Source organism: Macaca thibetana, chromosome 13, assembly GCF_024542745.1.
Source record: "Macaca thibetana thibetana isolate TM-01 chromosome 13, ASM2454274v1, whole genome shotgun sequence".
Classification (NCBI taxonomy): Eukaryota; Metazoa; Chordata; class Mammalia; order Primates; family Cercopithecidae; genus Macaca; species Macaca thibetana.
The window spans coordinates 28,803,914-28,825,846 of NC_065590.1; the positions used below are offsets into that span (position 1 = coordinate 28,803,914).

A 21,933-nucleotide genomic window follows, 5' to 3' on the forward strand; every position below is an offset into this window, starting at 1 on the left:
TTGAATGGGTAAATCTATAGCGACAGAAAACAGATTAGTAGATACCAGAAGCTTGGCTGGGAGGAATGAGAATTCATTGCTTAATGGGTATGAGTTATTTTTGTGGTTGATGAAAATGTCTTGTCACTAAACAGAGGTATTGGTTGCAGAACACAGCAAATTTACTAAATGCCACTGACTTGTACATTCTAAAATGGTTAGTTTTACGTTACAGGAAATTTTATCCTCAACCCTGTAAAAAGAAAAAAGATATATTCAGTAAGATCAGTATATATAGAATACAAGTCACTTACTATAAGAAAAAAAAATTGAAGAATGCCATTCATTTCCCTTCAAAAAACTCAATTTCTAGAGTTTCACAGTTAACGTTTACCAATTATTTAAATAATATATTTCTTTAGTGGTTGGATGTGTTCCAAAATATTTAAAAACAAGACATAGCCTTTGATAATTTCAATAACTAAATTATAATAACTTATTTCTGGTAATAGAAAATGGTTTTTATACATGTTGAACTTATATCCCGCAATGTTTCTATCTTTAAAAAGTTAAGTTGTTGATTCTTTTAGATTTTCTTTAGAGACAATCATGTCATTTCAAAGACAATTATTTCTTCCTTCTAAAATTGTATACGTTTTATTTCATTTTCTTGTGTTACTGTATTGACTACGACTTCCTCATAATTTGAAAAAGCCATTCTTGATATGTCCTCCATGTTAGGAGGAAAACACCTAGTTTGTCATTATTAAGTATAATGTCAGCACAAGGATCACATATGAAACTACCTCATTTCTTATAAGATTCCTGTGGTGTTTGCACTACTAGCTATATTTTACAAATAAAATGAATAGAAACACAAAATTAAACATTAAGTATGTTTAAGTTATATCAATTGGTCCTATCTATACTCAATATCTGTGTCTCAATAGTGGTAAACTGATCATCTGAAATGTCTATCTACATTCTTTTCAACATTAAAACAATTTTAAAACATCAAATGTGGCTGGAATATATTAATATATATTTATAGCATTATAATACTTGCTGATATTTACTTGGTTACCTGAAGAAGCACATCAGTTAGTTGGTTGCAGTTGATATCTGCCCTCGGTTAGCACATAGCATAGACCCTCCCATGCTGTTGGTTAAGTATATATGAATCCCTCACCACTGCAAACAATACATTTTTTTTCTATTATAAACTAATTTTTTAAGACTCAAATTAGCAACCTAACATCATACCCAGAGGAGCTAAAGAAACAAGAGCAAACCAACCCAAGACTAGCAGAAGTCAAGAAATAATTAATATTAGAACTGAGCTAAAGAAAAATTGAGATGTGAAAAATTATATAAGAGATTAACAAACAATCAGAAATGACAAAGGAGACATTACCACCAACCCCACAGTGGGAGAAAAAAACCCAGATACTACTACAAATGCATCTAGGTACACAAACTTGAAGCCCAGGGGAAATGGATAAATTCCTGGACACATACAGCCTCCCAAGACTGAACCAGGAAGAAATTAAATTCCAAAACAGACCAATAATGAGCTCTGAAATTAAATTCTTTATAAAAAGCCTACTAAGCAAAAATAGCACAGGACTAGATGGATTTACAGCCAAATTTTACCAGATGCATAAAGAAGAGCTGGTACCCATTCTATTTTAACTATTCCAAAAAATTGGGGAGAAAAGGACTCCTTCCTAACTCAGTCATCAGGATGAAGTCAATATCATCCTGATACCAAAAGCTAGCAGAGACATAACAATAACAACAAAAATCTTTAGGTCAATATTTTTGATGAACATAGACACTAAAATCCTTAACAAAACACTTGGAAACCAAATCCAGCAGTACATCAAAAGCCAGTCCACTACAGTCAATTAGGCTTCAACCCCAGGATGCAAGGTTGGATCAACATCCACAAATCAATAAATGTGATTAATCACATAAACAGAACAAAAACCACCTGATTATCTCAATAGATGCAGAAAGAACTCTTCACAAAATGTAACATCCTTCATGTTAAAACCACTCAGTAAGCTGGGCATTTAAGGAGCATACTTCACACTAATAAAAGCCATCTATGACAAACCTACAGTCATCATCATACTGAATGCGCAAAAGCTGGAAGCATTCCCTTGGGAAACCAGAACAAGACAAGGATGCTCTCTCTCACCACTCCTATTCAACATAGTACTGAAATTCCTGTCCAGAGCACTCAGGCTAGAGAAATAAATAAAGGTATCCAAATAGGAAGAGAGGAAGTCAAACTATCTCTGCTTGCGGATGACAATGCTATACCTAGAAAATCCTATAGTCTTGGCCCAAAAAGCTACTTGATCTTATAAAAAACTTCAGCAAAGTTTCATTTTGTTAAACAATGGTTTCAAATTATGTCGATTGTAAAATCAACATACACTATTTATCAACAACATCCAAGCTAAGAGCCAAATCTGAAATGCAATCTCATTTGCAGTTACCACAGAAAGAATAAAATGCCTAAGAATACAGCTAACCAGGGAGGTTAATGATCTCTACCATGAGAATTAATAAACACTGCACAAAAAAATCAGAGAAGACAAAAACAAGTGGAAAATCATCTCATGCTCGTGGATAAGGAAAAATCAATATCTTTAAAACGGCTATGCTGACCAAAGCAATTTACAGATTCAATGTGATTCCTATCAAACTAACAATGATGTTCTTCATGTAATTAGAAAAAAAAAAAAATGTTTTAAAATTCATGAAACCAAAAACATAGGCCAAATAGCCAAGACATCCTAAGCAAAATAACAAAGCTAGAGGCATAGTGTTTCCCAACTTCAAACTATATTACAAAGTGACAGTAACCAAAACAGCATGGTAATGGTAGAAAAACAGACACATTGACCAATGGAACAGAATGGAGAGCCCCGATATAATGCTGCAGAACTACAACCATCTGAAATTTGAAAGGTGACAAAAACAAGCGATGGGGAAAGCACTCCTTATTCCAGAAATGGTGGTGGGATAACTGACTAGCCACATTGAGAAGAATGAAACTGGACCACTTCCTTATACCATATACAAAAATCACCTCAAGATAGATTAAAAATTTAATTTTAAAGCCCAAAAGTATAAAAACTATGGAAGAAAATCCAGAATATACAATTCTGGACATAGGACATGGCAAAGATTTAATGATGAAGGTGCAAAAAAAATTGCAATGAAATAAAAAACTATAAATGAGAAGTAATTAACCTAAAGTGCTTTTGCATAGCAAAAGAAACTATTAATAGAGTAACAGACAACCTACAGAATAGGAGAAAATATTTGCCAACTGTGAGTCTGATAAAGATTTATTATCTAGAATCTGCAAGGAGGTTAAACAATTTATTTATTTATTTATTTATTTATTTATTTATTTATTTATTTATTTTTAAGATGGAGTCTTGCTCTGTCACCCAGGCTGGAAGGCTGGAGTGCAGTGGCGTGATCTTGGCTCACTGCCAGCTGCTCCTCCTGGGTGCATTCCATTCTCCTACCTCAACCTCCTGAGTAGCTGGGATGACAGGCACCTGCCACCACATCGGGCTCGTTTTTTGTATTTTTAGTAGAGACGGGGTTTCACCGTGTTAGCCAGGACGGTCTCGATCTCCTGATCTCATGGTCCCGCCCACCTCAGCCTCCCAAAGTGCTGGGATTACAGGTGTGAGCCACCGCCCCCAGCCGGAGCTTAAACTAATTTACAAGAAAAGGAAGCAATCCTATTAAAATACAGGTAAAGGACATGAAGAGACACTTTTTCAAAGAAGACATATGCAGCCAACAAGCATATGAGAAAATGCTCAACTTCACTAATTATTAGATAAATACAAATTAAAACCACAATGAGATACCTTCTCACACCAGTCAGAATGGCTACTATTAAAAAGTCAAAAAATAACAGATACTGACGAGGTTGTGGATAAAAGGGAATGCTAACACACAGCTGGTGAGAATGCAGATTAGGTTCAGCCATTGTGGCAAACAGTATGGCGATTTCTCTAAGAACTTACAATAGAATTATGATTTGATGCAGCAATCCTATTACCGGGTATATACCCAAAGGAATATAATTCATTCTACCATAAAGTCTAATGTACATATATGTGTATTGTAGCACTATTCACAATAGCCAAGACAGGGAATCAACCTAAACACTCATCAAACATTAGACTGGACATAAAAAAAAAAAGTGGTACATATACACTATGGAATACTATACATCCCCCACAAGAAAAGAATAAGATAATATCCTTTGAGCTGGGTGCGGTGGCTCACGCCTGTAATCCCAGCACTATGGGAGGCTGAGACGGGAGGATCACAAGGTCAGGAGATCGAGACCATCCTGCCTAACACGGTGAAACCCCGTCTCTACTAAAACTAAAAAATAAAAAAATAAAAATAAAAAAGCTGGGCGTGGTGGCGGCCACCTGTAGTCCCAGCTACTCCGGAGGCTGAGGCAGGAGAATGGCGTGAAGCCGGGAGGCGGAGCTTGCAGTGAGCCGAGATCACGCCACTGCACTCCAGCCTGGGCGACTGAGTGAGACTCTGTCTCAAAAAAAAAAAAAAAAAAAAATGCTTCGCAGCAACATGAACACAACTAAAGACCATCATCCTAAGCAAACTAACACAAGAACAGAAAACCAAATATTGTACATTGTCATTTATTAGTGGGGTCTATAAAAGGAGAACACATGGGCACAAAGAAGGGAACAATAGACACAGTGGTCTACTTGAGGGTGAAGGGTGGCAGGAGGGATAGAATTTTTTAAAAATACCTATTATACCTTCTCTCTCATCATTGTTTATTCTAATTATGTTTTCCACAAAGATTAAGTATGAAAATAGAATTGTATAATGACATTGTGTCTTTTCTAATAGAAAATGAATTGACCATGATTTTTAATTTAATTTTCTCTTGCTGGTTTTGTTTTACCTTAAGCCAATTTGGCATTTCTTTTCATGATAATTTGTGAAGTGATACCTTGTTACTGAGGAGTGCATTGCTTTATGCTTCTGACATGATTCTTTGCTTTACTCATGAAACGTACAAGGAAGTAAGCTATCTTCCTTTGCTTTTAGAATTAGATATTAAAGAAAAATGGCATGCGTCGTATTTCAAAGGATGCTCGGTAATAAAATTCAAGGCAACATAAAATAGCATTAGGCATTTGGTTAGAACAGTGTGTACTCAGGCACATCCTGGTCAGTTGATTTTTAAGTAGAAAACAAAAAATGTTGGGCACACAAGACCACCCTGGAGGCTCATCAGAGTCCTGCAGCTGTTGCCTGTGTGAGACTAAACCTCTCCGAGAATTACTTAAGATTGGCAACAGTTGGTATGACTAAGGGCGAGTTCATTTTCCTGCTAGCTCTCTTTGTCAAATACACTCTTCTGTTAGTTTGAAATGTGAATATGAAAAGCATGTGTTTGTCGATGAGACAGGAAATATATCTATTTCCTAAAGTCGTTTTACTTATGAATTACAATAAAGAATTTTATCCACCAAACAGCAACATCATGATGGAAAAAATTTTCTACATCAGTTTTCAGTCTATTTAATTTAATCATGGAATGTTATTTATGTCATTGGAGTTTTTTCATAAGGATGGATTTTCACATTTTTATTTATAAAATTTCTCAGGCATAATTTCAGAAACTTAAGAAATATAAGTAATTTTACTTGTTAGGATTATTTGAGTACCACATAATACATCATCTTGTGAGTTTATTTTAGTATATTCTATGACATGTAAGGTTATATTTTTTTCTCAAAAGTTTATAAGGAAATCTATACAGATAATTTACACAATTAATAGAAATATACATATAATCCTTTGGACAAACACATTTTTACATTTTATTTGGTTTTTAATTTACAAAATTTTTTTACGATTCAAGTTTTTAATCTTATAAAATAACTTGTAAATACCAGATTATTTAACATTTATGTGTTCTTTGTATACTTTATTGTATTTTATTTGCAGCAATAAATATTATAACTACATTCACATTGATGTCATTGCATAAATATATTTCTGACAATTTCTTGTCTGCATGATACTTTCTAGCAGATGTAGACTATCATTATAACCTTAAGGAAAAGATGTTATTTCTGTTTCTTGCAAGTTTAAGTTAAATATGTACAGCAAAGATGGGTTAATAAAACCAAGAAAATGTAGATTTTCTTCATTTACCTATACACATTTGTGTGTTCAATAACAGAATATGACTCAAATTTGGTACATAGCTATTTCTCCACAGGGAATAGATCTCACCATCACTCATTAATTTGTATATAGTAGAACTCTACAGAAAAAGAAAAGTTAGACGTTGAATGTTTATTAAAACATTTTGTGGTATTTATTACAGTTGTTCATTAAAAATTTATAATTTAAATATATTTAAATGAATGTATTGTGACCTGTAAAATGTTAAAATATTATATTTCCATTAAAGAAGAAAGATAATATTGTAGATAATTTATGAATAATAAAAAATAAAATATGGTATTAGTCTAGCTATATTGTAGCATTCAAATTCCTACCACTTTGCACACTCTGTATGCAACACGTTACAGTTTATCTAATACATGTAATAATTCATGACTCTGTACTCATAATCTATGGATTTTTCCAGTTATTCAATTTATTGATGGAAATTTATGGATTCCCTATTTTCTCATCAAAATATTTTCTTCATTTGGCTTCACTTAAAAAAGAAAATTCAAGGGCGGGGGTGGTGGCTCATGCCTGTAATCCCAGCACTTTGGGAGGCCAAGGTGGGCAGATCACGAGGTCAGCAGATGGAGACCATCCTGGCAAACACGGTGAAATCCCGTCTCTACTAAAAAAAAAAAATAGCCCGGCGTGGTGGCGGGTGCCTGTAGTCCCAGCTACACAGGAGGGTGAGGCGGGAGAATGGCATGAACCCGGGAAGCGGAGCTTGCAGTGAGCCGAGATCGCATCACTGCACTCCAGCATGGGCAACAGAGTGAGACTCTGTCTAAAAACAGAAAAAAAAAGAAAGAAAATTCTAGTTTTTTCACCTCATTAATTTCTTTGTTTAGTATATTTCACTATTTTAGCTCACTTTCTCTGTCTCCAAATGCTGTCATGCCTTATTTTCTTCTCTTATTTCTCTCTTTGTTACTGTTTCTCTTCCTAATTTCTTCTTCTATTTATACCTCTCTTTCTGTATAATCATCCAGTATTAGAGTTTCTGATACCTTTGACCTCTCCATTACAGACCTTTCCACTGCTCTGTAAACGTTTTTGTATTAAATTCCACACAAATATGTAATTGACGTTTCAAGATTCACACATAGAAAAAATGTACCAATTTTCTCTCTAAATTGTCTCTTTCAACAGTCTTTCCTACATGTATAAGTGGAAACACCAATCTCTTTCTACTCAAGGCAGGTATCTTGGAGATTGCGTTTACTTTCTTTTTCTCAAATCTCATAACCAATACATCAGTTAGTACTGTAAGCTATATCTGCAAAGTATTTCAAACTTCTGAGAGTGTGTCTTTATCCCACTGTGCGTCAAGCCATGATCATGTCTTATCTGGAGCAACTGCCTACCTAGTATCTTTTCTTCTGCACTTGCTTTCCTGGTGTCTATTTTGGACACAGCAGCCAGAATAATTCTCTTAAGCTGTAAATCAAATCTGGTCACTCATCTACTCAAACTCTCCAGTGGCTTCCTGTCTCTCTCAGCGAAAAATACTAAAGTCTTCACAATGACTTACAAAGTTCTACATGTTCCAGGCTCCTGACACCTTTCTTGAGTCATCCCTTGTTAGTCTCCTTTAGATTTTCTGCTTCAGCTAAACTGAATTGTATCCTGTTCTTTCCATTGGAAAGGGATGTTCCTGCCTCAAGGTTTTTCATTTAAACACTATTCTATCACTATTTGTCTCCTCCAAGTACATGTATGACTCATCACTTTCAGGTTCTTACTCAGTTACTCAAAGATGTTTAACTAATCGTGTTATTGAATTGCAATTGAAACTAACCTCTCCAAGCCCAGAAATCCCATGTATAATTATAGCTTAAGTCTATTTCATAGCACATTTTCTCTTTACCATTCATTCATTCATTCAATTGTTCCTTTCTTATTCATTTATTTATTTGTTTTCTTTGTCTTCTCACTAGACTATAAGCTGCATAACAGCAAGGGATTTTGTCTGTATGCTTCACTGCCATATACTAAGTACGTAGTATTCAATATATAGTAGATTATTTAATATTTATAAATTAGTGGAACTTATTTTGTATAATATTCTAATTATAAAAGTACATTTCTTCTGTATCACATCAGAGACTACTACATATATTGCTAATGATATGATCATTATTTTTATTTTGTATTTTTGCCTAATTGCAAACTCTCTGAGAGAAAGAGCTATCTTATTCATTTTCGTGTCTCCACTACCATACTGGGCCACATTCCTTGAACTCAGTAGATATTTATAAAGTGAATTGGTGGAACCAATTTCAAAGTGCAGGTTAGCAGAGGTAAAAATAATATAGTGCTGACTAAATACGTAAGTGCTACTGAGGAAATGCTAAAAAGTAATCAATTTAGGTGGTATCAAGTGCCAATTTTTTTCCAGAAATATATAATAATACACAATTCTTTTCTTCAGCTGACAAGGTCACTTTGAGAGAAGTGAATATATCACCCTGGTGTTTACTCTCGCCTACTGATACAGAAATTGCTATGTGAATTAAACATATTGCCAGGTGTAGAATGTCAGATAGATTCATAAATATAACTTGTTTCCTGCTTATCAAGTGACTGTTGTCCATCCCTTCTATTCCTCAGCACCAGATGTAGAGGACAGCTATGTATTCTGACCCCACACATTTCTACTTCGAAAGCACACCTCTGCCTAATCTGTTAGGGGTCATGAGTACCTCTGGGTATCACCATCTTTGTGTAAAAGCACTGCCATTTCTGTTTTACTACTGTTTCTGCCAGAAAGACCATTGCTGGCGGGCCCCACTATCTTCCTCTGGGTACAGGTACTCATTTGGTGAGTATTACTATGTTTGCTGCATACCACTTACACATGTTTGGCCCTACAGCTAAGGAGATGTCATGACTAAAGCCTATTGATTGATGAGTTCAGGAGAAATGCCTCTTTCCTATTTTGGGAATGCTCTGTTATACTTCAGTGTCTCGTGGCTTTAAGAAAGTAATTTTTACAATGTAAATACTTCCCTTTTACAACCTATCACAACAAGAAACTGAAGCTGACCAGTAATTGAAAACTGAGTAAAAATATTTTCCTGTGATGAAAGCTAGAAGCCACTGTTCCAATGGCAAAGTGTATATGGACAAATTTGTTCTGTCTAACAGCAACTTCCTTTAGGATTTGTTCTTACTAAGTGAAAGAACCTCATCATTTTCTCATTAGACATAAATGATCAATTTTCAACTCTGCAAAGGATGCAGATTTGGCCCAACCTAGATCCCATCCCCAATTCATAAAGTGTGTTTAATTATCCCTCTTATAAATGTCACAACTACTTTGTGAACTTGATCTCATAAGTATTATCTTCATTTCAAAGTTTCTTTGATGTTCTAAGCATTGAAGTGATAACTGTTGAGTAATTACTTAGTGATAGAGTATAATCACAAGTTTCTGTATAAATATAAATAATTGCATTATTCTTTCATAAGAACTCTAAGAGATAATGCAAGAAAAATATTCTGAATGTTACAATGAATTATGTCAGGATAATTACTTAATTCCATAAATTGACTTAAACATTTATTCTCAGTCTGAGTTTTGAATAACATAAAACATTAGAAATACATTTAGAATAGGCAATTTAAAATATTTAGTAGAATTTCTAGCCTAATTTCAGGACAAAAAGTTTTTTTAGTACAGTTTAATCCTTGATAAAGATGGTTTTTAAAAAAAATTGATTGCTTTTACTTAAAAGCATATACCAAAAGGTAATAATCTCAGAATATGTATAAAATAGATGATACTTCTTAAACTTTAAATATCAATAAAGCACAGGGGAAAGATGTATAATATCATAAGAACCACCTGTTCTAATAAAGAGCAATGCACTTCCAGGTGGAAAATCTGGACTCATTTCACTCAGAGGTACTAGTCACATAAGAAAGGGGGCTCCTGGGTGCTGAAGATGGGAGCAGGATAAGCAGGACTGATATTAAGAGCACTAATCCATAGAGAATTAATAAGACATTGGACAGAGGTAGAATTTAAAGTAATTCAAAAGTACAACTTGATTGAAGAATCAACTATAAAGGACTCATGGGGAGGAAGATCCAAACATGAGAAAATGATACGAAAACCTAGAATGCAATTCAAAACCCAGATGTGAAATGAACACATGGATGTAATGGGGGACATTTCCTCAGGCTGCAGCATTAGCTACAGCTGTTTGTTTAAGGTCTCATTAGCTTCTACCAAAAGACCCACTGAAGAGCATGGTTCCCCATGGTTTCACCAATTTAATTCAGCCACATTATAGTTGTTTGTCATTTTTATTGTTCCTTTAGAGCCAGAATTATAGCTGCATAGGAAAAGAATATTTCTTTACTTATTCAAACTTATTACGTATGTAAGCATGGGTTGGAAATATTTACTTATATCAGTCCAATAGAAAAATCTGACAAATTGCAGTAGGATCTTTCCATGGTAAATGACGTCCTTCCACTCCAGCTCAGATTCTCAAAAGGGATCTTTAATACTTCCATGTCCCCAACTCAAAATTACTCATCTAAGCTATTTGATATGTACTCACATGTATACAACATTTTAAAATATTTAATATTTTAAGAGTACGTCAAATATCCCAATCACTATGCTACTTAGGGTATATATAGATGAACCCAAACTTAAGTTTCTTATCAAAGAATTTAACATATGGTGGACTTATCATTTTCTTCCTATTCTGTAGTTGGCTCTGAAATATTGCATATCTTATGTGGATGATTGTGAACATACCAACCAGCTAACTCTGCCCAGCAATATTTCTCCATTATGGCCCATCTACTAATAGGCTAAATATTTGTAATATAGTATTGCTTATGTCACCTTCTGTAAGGAAAATGACTGTGCTTTAGTAAGGAGTAGGCCGTGGCGGCCTCCTGGAGCAGCACGACTCAGTGGGTTTCGAGTGCAGGCACATAACCCTGCACATTATGTAACCATGCCATGTGAGGAGCATTAGGTGGTCACCCACATGAGCTTGTGATTGGCCCTGAGCCACTATTGTCTGTAAAAGGTATAATAAAAGCTGTACATAGGCTCACTCATGCCCAGAGAGAGAGTAAAGCCATGTGAAAACTGTCTACGATTCCTCAAGTGTTTTCCAAGTTACCTGCCACTTGCCGACCAACTCCCCTCGGACCTCAGTTAGAACCTGACAATTGGCATCACGAACAGGGTCCCGAGGTGAGTGAGCCTTCATACCCTGTTAGTTCTGGGTCTGCACCCAGGTGGCTGCAACATGGGTTGTGGTACCCGGTGGCAGCTGTGCTGCTCGGATGGGCCTCAGTGGAAACCTGAGTGGAGGTAGATGGTTCCCCGCAAGCATGGAGAGGGCGCTGAAGCAGCTGGAAGTACAGCATGGAGAGGGAGTGATCTTTTGCCAGAAGAGTTGAATAGACACTTTTGACTGTGCTACAAGAAGTACATACCCAGTCCCTGAGAGATGCAGTGCAGGTCAGGGCCCTCCAGGTGCAGGCAGGGCACCTAGAGGCCTAGCTACACAGCTTAGAAAAAGAGATAGATACTGCCGTGAATGGACGCCTCCAGACACAGGCAGGGCACCTGGAGGCCCTGCTACACAGCTCAGAAAAATAGATAGAAGCTGCCATGAATAGAGACCTCCAGGTGCAGGCAGGGCCCCTGCAGGCCTGGCTACAGAGCTTGGAAAAGGAATTAGAGGCTGCTGTGAATGCAGGCCTGGGTCCCTCATCTCAGTTGGACACCCCCACTCATCTGACACCAAGGAGGAAGAACCCCCGTTGTGCGCTTGTCCAGTGGTCCATCAGAAGGCAGATCATGAACAGCCATTGGGGCCCCAAAGGCAAACTCGGGGACTCTCCAAGGTAAGGCAACATACCTCATATATTGCCTATACCCCAACTGAGTTGCGGGAATTAGGCAAGCATTGCTGTCAGCATCCAGGGGAACCTCTGCCTGCCTGAGTGCTTCATTTGTGGGAAGAAGAAGCAGATAGTATCTCCTGTTCTGCCTCTGAGATGGAAAAGCTGGCCTCTATCACCACTCACCCCTCCCTCCATCAGCAGTTGCAGATGAGCAGGTGGTTGGGCAAGGGCAAGGTAGCCACACCCTGACTGAGTGACTATGGGCAGCCATACAGACTGTGGAACGACACCAGTGAAATATGCAAAACCGTGAGTAAATGGCAGTTGTATGCCGATTTGGTGCAAGTCATCCGAGAGATGAGTATGTGGCAGGCTATGTTTGACCTGAATACCCAGGGACCAGATGATGAACGTTTCACCTCCCACATGAGGAATATTGTGTTGGGTTCTGCACCCCCAAGTACCTTTGGCTCCCTAGCTACTGTCCTCATCCCATACGTACAGTGCTGCATACATAAAGTGACCACTGCTATGATGGCTCTTGGGGAAGCTGTCAGTGAAACAGAGGGGTCCACGCTGTAAAGAAGGGGAGGATATCCCACCTGCAGGGGTCCCACAATGGAAGAAAAAGACCCCCAGTGAGTGGCACACTCACATGTGTGGATAGATTTGATTTTGGCCAGGGTTGACCATAAGCAAATTGATACACAGCCCAATAAAGTACTCCTAACTTTGAGGAGACGTTTGTCTCTGGAGCAGCAGTCCCAGAAAATGCCTAAGGGGGAGAAGGACATTGCTGTGTGATCCAGTCCCACCGGGGGATGTAGCTCAAAGACTACTTGCTGCAGACAGGCAGAAATATAACGCCTTTTTTGTTTGATTAGGGAGCTGGCCGAGGGGCCCGGCTTGGGGGAACACCAGCTGACTGAAGGCCATGTATGGAATTAGCGATCCACTGGTTCTCCCACCAGCGTACGGTGAGTACAGGCACTGGTTGATACTGGGGCAGATTGCAGCCTTCTTTATAAGAACCCGGATAAGTTTCCTGGCAAACCTACTTACATTGATGATTATGGAGGCCAGTCAGTGAAAGTGAAACCTGTATCTCTGCTCCTTGGCATCGTCCATTTGGCTCTCCATTTATATGCTGTGTATGTCTCTGTCATACTGGAATACATTCCGCGGGTGGATATCTTGCATGACCTGATGTTACAAACCATGGCCAGGGAATTCAGACTCTGAGTGCATGTGGTGAAGCTGGTGCTGTGTGGGCATATGCATCACCAGCCTTAGGTTCTACCAAAACCCAAGTCAATATCATTTGCTGGGTAGGCGTATGGAGATAACTGAGATAATTTAAAAAGCTGAAGGATGTACAAATAGTGTGTGGCACCCACAGCCCCTACAGTTGTCCAGTGTGGCCAGTTAGAAAGTCTGATGAAAACTGGTGGATGGCGGTGGACTATCAGGAACTGAATAAAGTAACACCCCCTTTGCATGCAGCTCCACTCTCGACCATGGATTCAATGGACCATTTGACAAGGGAACTGGGAGAGTACCACTATGTAGTGGACTTGGCCAACGCATTTTTCTCCACAGACATCGCCCCAGAGAGTCAGGAACAGTTCGCCTTCACGTGGGATGGGTAACGATGGACTTTTACAGTGTTGCTGCAGGGCTATGTGCATAGCCCCACGAAATGTCATGGTCTAGTTGTCATGGATTTAGCCACTTGGCTATGTCCAGAAGGGGTCTGCCTATTCCATCATATTGATGATATTATGTTAACCTCTGTTTCTCTTGCGGATTTAAAAGTGGTAGCACCCCTCTTACGGCAACATTTGGCAGCATGTGGTTGGGCCATCAACAAATTCAAGGTCCAGGGGCCTGGATTATCTGCCAGATTCTTAGGAGTTATCTGGTTGAGTAAAACAGAAGCCATCCCAGAGGCTATCACTGATAAGATTCAGGCGTATCCCCAGCCCACCATGGTGAAGCAGCTGCAAACTTTTGTGTGCCTCCTGGGATATTGGCAGGCATTTGTGTCCCATTTAGTTCAAATGATAAAATTGTTTCATATGTTAACAAAGAAGGGAGCTACCTGTGATTGGGATGATGCAGCTGAGACCACCTTCCTGGCAGGCAGTCAGGCTATTCAGAAGGCACAAGGTCTTTGGGTAGTTTACCAGAGGTGCCCATTTGAGCTGGGCGTGCATGTGAGCACAGATGGTTTTGGCTGAGGCCTGCGGTAGCTCACAGAGCACTTGAGAATGCCAGCAGGCTTTTGAAACTATGGAAGAGAGCTGACCTCCACTATTCCCTGATAGAGTAACAGCTGTGTTTGGCACCCTTCAGGCTTGTGAGAGTGTGACAGGATGGGCTGCCATCATCATGTGGATGACTTATTAGATAGCAGGATGAGTGAGTTCATGGGTAACAGACCCTGGACTGGAATGGCACAGACATCTACTTTGGCAAAGTGGGGCGCCTACTTGGAGTAGTGGAGTATGCTGAGTACAAGTCCCTTAGTAGCAGAGCTGCAAGAGATCTTGGGACCAGTAGTCCTAATGCAAGATAAGTTCACTGGGCTTGAGGCACCCCTAGACCCTGAGCCTTCACCATTTAAGGAAAGGCATCCCCCTCATTCCTGATGGGGCATGGTACACAGATGTGTCTAGCTGAGGTGCTACTGTTGCCTGTATCACTGTTGTAGCCCAACCTAGTACTGACACCATATGGTTTGAAATCAGGTGTGGACAAAGTAGCCAATGGATTGAACTTAGAGACGTATGGATGGTAATCACCCAGGAGGTGACACCTATGGTAATCTGTACCAATAGCTGGGTGGTCTACTGAGGCTTAGCCTTGTGATTAACTACCTGGAAAACACAGAAGTGGCTAGTTAGTCACCAACACATTTGGGGCCAAGCCATGTGGCAAGACTTCCGGGAAACTGGACATCAGAAAGAGGCAACTATTTATCATGTGTCATGCCATATGCCTTTGGCCACCCTGGCAATGATGAGGCAGATGCCTTGGCCAAGTTTCGGTGGTTAGAGTCAGTACCTAGACATGATGTGGCCTTGTGGCTACACCAGAAACTGGGACATGAGGGGGGTAAACTGATGCAACAGGTCACTAAGCCCTGGGGTCGGTCTCTGCCCACACAAGACATTTGAGAAGCTTGCACATGCCTGGCATGTGCTCAGGCATACCCTACACGGAGGCAGGTGCCCATTGTTACACAATAAGTAACAATAGGGTGAGTGGCCTTGACCAGGTGGCAAGTAGACTACACTGGGCCCCTGCCAAATGCAGGGGTGGCCAACCAACAGCACGCCATCCAGGCCCTGAAACACTTATGTGCCCTGTGTGGTCACCCTCTGGCTGTTGAGAGTGATAGGGGAACACATTTCACTGGAAAATAGGTAAAACAATGAGCACACTACATGGTCAAAAAGTAGGGATTCTATGTGTTATACAACCCGCAAGCTGCAGGTAGGGTTAAGTGATGTAACAGGCTCTTGAAGAATGGGTTACACTTGCATGTCACATTCTGTCTTTGTGGGGCTGGAGTTCCAGGCTGGACCCGGTGCTCCAAACCTTGAATGAATGGCCATGGAAAGGTGACCCTTCCCCGGTGGAGGCTTTGTTACACCAGGCTGCTATCCACATTTAGTTTCAGATGCATACCAAGTATGGCCTCCTCCAACCAGGTATGGGGATGAGTGGTAACCTGTTGTTGCCTGCCCCAGTGCCCCTACAGGTAGGGGAACAGAAAACCTGGCCGTGACCATGGACCTTCCAAGCCCTCACTGCCAGTGGCTGGCCATCATAGCTCCCTGAGGGGAGGACCTATAGTATGACTTTCATGTCACTCCTTGGGTGTTCAATGCATGGCCCCCATGGTTGACTGTTCATAGGGAATAGCCAGGGAAGGAACCCTCCTCCAGAGGACATATGTATGACAGTCTATGTGGCTTATTATGATCTCCCCCATGACTTTGGCATAGATACAGGACCTAAAGGAACCATGGGGAGCTGAGAAGCTATGGTACCATTGCCCAGGGCAGAAGCCCTTGGAGGCTGCATTGTTATCCAGGGATGAAAGGTTAGCCTGTATTTTGTCTGAGGGATGTGATTTACCTCCATCAGTACCTGTGTCTTCTCTGTCATTTCAACCATAGGTTAACATGCTCCAACTGCATTGTGGACTGGCACCACACCTATGCGGAGGTGACCAAGGTTTCTAACTGTTGGATCTGTGCCTCCCTTCCAGCAGCAGCTGCAGATGGCTTGCCTTAGCACATATATTCAGTGCCTGCAGAGAACTGGACATGGCTGGAGACTTGGGGTTCCATGGCCAATGCCTGGAATGCAATGTGACAAGCTTTGAACAAAGGATCCACAAGACCCATGGTATACTTGCCCCCTGACTGGCCCATAGCATTTATGATGTCTGGGGCTGGCTAGTGGGGAAATATGTGGTAGCCCCAGCCGAGGAACCACAGTGCATAGAGCAACACGGGCAACACCACTGTAGGGCGGGTACCCATCACAGCCTGTGTAAACATAACACACATTGCCACACTGAAGGTACGGTGGAACAAGTGGCCCCTCCAAGGTCAGGCCCCGATGGATTTTGTGCCCCCTGGGAGTTTATGGGTCTCTGGGGACAAAGGGTGGCTTACTTACTTACCAGTGGATTGAACTGGATGGTGTACCTGAGGGTGGCCTTATGTACCTGCCACTGTCCTCCCCATGTTGCCCAGATGCCCACATAACTGGGAGGAGGTACAACACACTTGGTTTTTGTGAGTGTGATGAGCCCCCTCGTGGTTATATCCCTTGGCAATGACTATCTGGAGCAGGTGCTATAACAGTAGAAGCACAAGTTACTGTTCTTGCAGAGCACACTGCTCAGATTCTAAATTACACCTGAGTGGTCCTCCTCCTGTTAAAAGATGAGGTTGATCAGGTCAGAAAGGTGATATTACAAAACCAAATGGCCTTAGACATAATAACTGCTGCCCAAGAAGGCACCTGTGCCTTTTTAGGAACACAATGTTGTACCTTTATCCCTGACAATTGGCAGAACATAACAGCAGCCCTGCAAAGGGTCTCACGGGACAGTAAGGTGCTCAAGAGCTTTACTGACAACTCCCTGCAGAGATGGTGGGAATCCCTAGGCTCTGGCCTACATTGGGCCTTAATAGTCATAAGTTGCATAGCTTGGATCCTAGTAGTGAGCTGTTGCTCTCTGTATTGCTGTTGTGGGTTATGGATTCAGGGCTTCGCCCTAATGGCTCGTGTCCCTGCCCATAGGACAACCTCAGCCTAGAGAGTGGGGTGTAAGGGAATGGCTGTGCTTTAGTCAGGAGTAGGCTGAAGCAGCCTTCCAGTGCAGCATAACTCAGCAAGTTTGGAGTTCAGGCATACACTCCCACACATTATGTAGCCATGCTATGTGAGGCACATTAGGTGATCACCCATGTTAGCTCTTGCTTGGCTTGGAACTATTATTGTCTGGAAAAGGTATAATTATCCTGATAACACCATACATATGGTTTGCTTGTGCTCAGAGAGAGAGAGTAAATCCATGTCAAAACTGTCTATGATTCCTTGAGTGTTTTTCCAGCTACCTGCCACTTGCCCACTCAGAACCTGGCACACTCCATCCTGAGAACCTTCATTGTCTTCTCACTGACTGAACCCTGAAGACCATATTTAATCTTCAAGGCCTTTCACCCTCAGGTCCATGTTTATATTTTCAGACTAATCTGCCTATTACTTACCCATAAACATTTCATCTAAGGAAAAAATTTCTTTTTATTATTTGAAACTACAGATGCTTAATGCTCATTCTCTTTTTAACAATAGCATGTTAATCTACTCATAGTCCCTTTATGTATTTTGATTTTTTTTGTGTGGCAAAATATATATAACATGAAATTAGCATTGCAACCATTTTAAGTATACAATTCCTTGGTATTAGCTGCACTTAGAATCTTATACAACCACCACCACTATCTGTTTATAAAATGTTTTCATTATCCCAAACAGAAACTTCATAACCATTGAGCAAAACCCTCAATCTTCAATCCCATGGCGCTTGGTAACCTCTCATCTACTTTCTGTCTTTACGAATTTTCCTGTTTTAGATATTTGATGAGTGGCATCATATGATATTTTTCCTGTTGTGTTTGGCTTATTTTACTTAGCATAGTATTTTCAAGGATCGTACATATTATAGGATGTTTCACTATTTTAAGGCTAAATAACACATCATTTATATACACCACCTTATATTTATATATTCATCTGTTGATGAATACTTGGGTTATTTCAATTTTGTGGCTATTGTAAATAATGCGGCTATGAACATCAGTGTCAGAAATCTCTTTGAGAACCTACTTTAAATTATTTTAGATATATACCTAGAAGTAGAATTGCTGTATCATGTGTTAATTTTTGTTTGTTTGTTTTGAGGACTAACACACTGTTTTCTGTAGTGGCTGCAACCATTTTACATTCTCAACCACAGTGCACAAAGTTTCCAATTTCTCTATATCCTCATCAACACTGACATACAAGTAACTGCATGAGTGACTGTTTTCATATTCTTTGGGTATATACTAGGAGTGGAATTGCTTAGTCATACAGTAATTCTGTGTTTAGGTTTTTAAAAAAACTTCTAAACTATTCCACATAGGGGCTTCTCCATTTTACATTACCACTAAAACAGTATCTTCAAGGACTTGCCCAAACTTGATACTTTCATTTTATGTTTTTTAAATTTTTTTAAGTTGTTGAAATGATGCAGAATTTTTCTCAGCCATTTTGCCAGCTTGAGACCTCCGGCTGGAGATTTCCAGCCAGCAGTGCCCCTGCTTGACCCACATTCTCCACAGGAGGTGCCCCAACCACTCAGCCACTGGGCCACACCTGGCTTTCACTCTGGCATGAATCCTGCAGCCACCATGATTATGAGCTCAGCCCCCAGATGAAGAGGGTGTATAGGCAAGTGAGTGAAGGGTCTGGCCAGCTGCTTCAAGTATTGGCACAGGAGTGGGCTCCATGCAGGGCTTACAGCTTGACCAAGCATGTTGCAAGTGACTTCCATGGTGGACTCTAGCATCTAGACAAGGGGAACATGAAGGCACTCAAGCAGGGAAGCCCATGACCCAGAAGTCCCAGATTGGGTGTTACAGTGTGAATAATAACTCTTTTAGTCCCACTGTCCACAGCCCAAGGCACAGTGGCAAGTTAACAACTCAGTCCCGTCACACTGCTCTGGCCTGAGGCACCTGGATTGGCTCAGCCCCAGCACTGCTTTCCATGGAGTGGGGCAGTTCCCTTCTGCTTGCAGAGGTTGGAGGGCCACAGTGTTACTGCTTTCTTTGTACCTGTGCTCAGCCAGGTGCCAAGTTCTTGTTCGGAGTCCAAGAAGAATGAGCTTATGCTGACAATCAAAGGGTGAGGAGAGAGGATAAAAGTTTCACTGAGCGATGAAAAAGCTCTTAGTGAAGAGGGAATGTGGTCAGGTGGTCTCTCCCTCAGTGTGGCTGGGTCTGGGGCTTTTATGGGCCCAGAATGTGAGAGTGCTGTGCTGATTGGTTTATGAGTATGCAAAGAGGCTAAAACAAAGGCATCATTCAAAGGTGCACATGACAGTGTAAAAAAGCAATTAGAGAAGGATAGGTATATGTAAAATAGGTGAAGGGTGGGGATCAATCTAAGAAAAGTGCACCAAATGGGGATAGAGGCACTCAATCTGGTCTGTGGATTTACCCAGGACTTGTAGTTAGGCTTCAAACTGCCTTCAACTTGAAGGTTGGGTTTCACTGGGACCCACTCCTCTCTGCCTAGGATTTGTCTACCTCCTGCCTGTATTGATGTCAATAACCATCTTAGGAGATGAAGTGTGAGTGGTTTCTCATTGAGGTTTTAATTTGCATTTCTGTAATGACTAGAGATGTTGAAAATATTTTCATGTTCTTATTAAGCATTTGTTTGTCTTGTATGGAAAAATGTCTATACAAGTCTTTTGCCTAATTTTCTTTGGGTTTTTGTCATTTTGTTCTTGAGCTGTAAGAGTACTTTATTCAATATATTAAGCTCTCAAAAAATATACAATGTATAAATACTTTAAATCCTTAATAAGTTTTATTTTCACTTTCTTGATAATTTTGTTTGATGCACTAAAGTTTTCAATTTTTATGAATCTTAATTCATCTGTTTTCACTTATGTTGCTTGTTTTCTGGCGATATATCAACAAATCTGTTGTTTTATCCAGGGACATAAAGTTTTATGCCTAGGTTTTCTTCTGAGGATTTTATGGGTTTAGCTCATACATTTGTTGATTTTTGTATAAGGTGTAAAGTGCGGTTCAACTTAAATCTTTTTCTTGTGGAAATGCAGTTATCTCAGTATTATTTGTTGAGGATAGTTCTCCTTCCCACTGGGAAAGATAACTATATTTAAAAAAAAAATCAATTGTCCATATATCTGAGGGTTTATTTCAAGACTTTTAATTCTATTGAGTTATATATTATTTCTAATCTTTGTGCCAGTATCACACTGCTTTGATTACTGTAATAAGTTTTGAAATTGAGAAAGATGAATCCTCCTTTTTTTTTTTTCTTTTTCAAAATTGTTGTGGCTTTTTTAAGCTCTTTGGAGTTCCGTATGAATTTGAGAACAAGCTTTTTCGTTTAGCCCTAAATGACTGTTAAATTTTTGATAGAGAGTGCATTCAGGCCAGAGCTTGCTTAGGGTGGTATTGACACAAAAATATTGTCTTCCTACCAATGAACATAAAATATCTTTGCATCTGCAGTATTTCGTACTCTGCAGTGGTATCAGAATAACACGGGACTCATGGAATGAGTCAGCTTGTGTTTTCTCTTCTTCTATTTTGTGTAAGCATTTCAGGAATATTAGTGTTACTTTAAAAATGTTTAATAAAGGTCACAGTAAAATCTTTTGATCCTGGACTTTATTGGGAGGTTTTTGATAACTGATTCAGTCTCTTATTGTAGATCTGTAGTTCTCTATTTATTCTGAGTCAGTTTGGACAATTTGTGTGCTTGTGAGAAGTTTCTATTTCATCTAGATTGCCTATTGTTTGAGATACATTTATTCATAATATATTCTTATAATCCTTTTTATTATTATAAAGTCAATAATTGTACCCCACTTTCATTTCTGATTTTAGTTATTTTTGTCTTTTTTGATTTGTCAGTCTGGCTAAAGCCTTGTTAATTTTTTTAAAAGTATTTTCAAAGAACCAACTTTGGTTTCTTTTTTTGTATTTACGTTTTTTCTTTTTATCTCCACTGTATTCTTATTTTTGTTTATTTATTTGTTTTTTGGTCACCTTTGGGTATAATTTTCTGTTTATTTCTAGTTCCTCAAGGTATAAAATTTGTTAATTAATTCAAATTTTTCTTCTTTTTTAATGTAGTTATTTGAATCCATAAATTTTCTTCTGGGCACTGTCTTCTCTACATTTATTAAATTTTGGCACATTGCATTTTGTGTATTCATCTTATTTTCTAGTTCCCATCATTATTTCTTTTTTGACATGTTGGTTGTTTTAGAGCGTTGTTCATTTCCATGTATTTGTTAACGTTCAAGTTTTCCTTCTGTTATTGTTTTCCTGTTTCATTTTCTTATAGTCTGAAAAGATACTTATAGGATTTCAGTTTTTTTATTAATAAGTTTATTGAGACTTTTTTGGTGTCTAACATATGATCTATTCTGGAAACATATGGTCTATCCTAGGGAATGTTTAT

General features: G+C 39.3%; 1 long non-coding RNA gene across 1 annotated transcript in view; it reads right to left on the reverse strand.

The window, feature by feature from the left end:
• LOC126934123 (uncharacterized) overlaps nt 1-21,933 on the reverse strand; it is a 56,202-nt gene that overhangs the window by 21,210 nt on the left and 13,059 nt on the right. The window contains exons 4-5 of the long non-coding RNA XR_007718842.1: nt 16,294-16,505; nt 11,403-11,637 (exon numbers count right to left, since the gene is read on the reverse strand). This is a non-coding gene — a long non-coding RNA (uncharacterized LOC126934123). The remainder of the gene's footprint in view (nt 1-11,402; nt 11,638-16,293; nt 16,506-21,933) is intronic.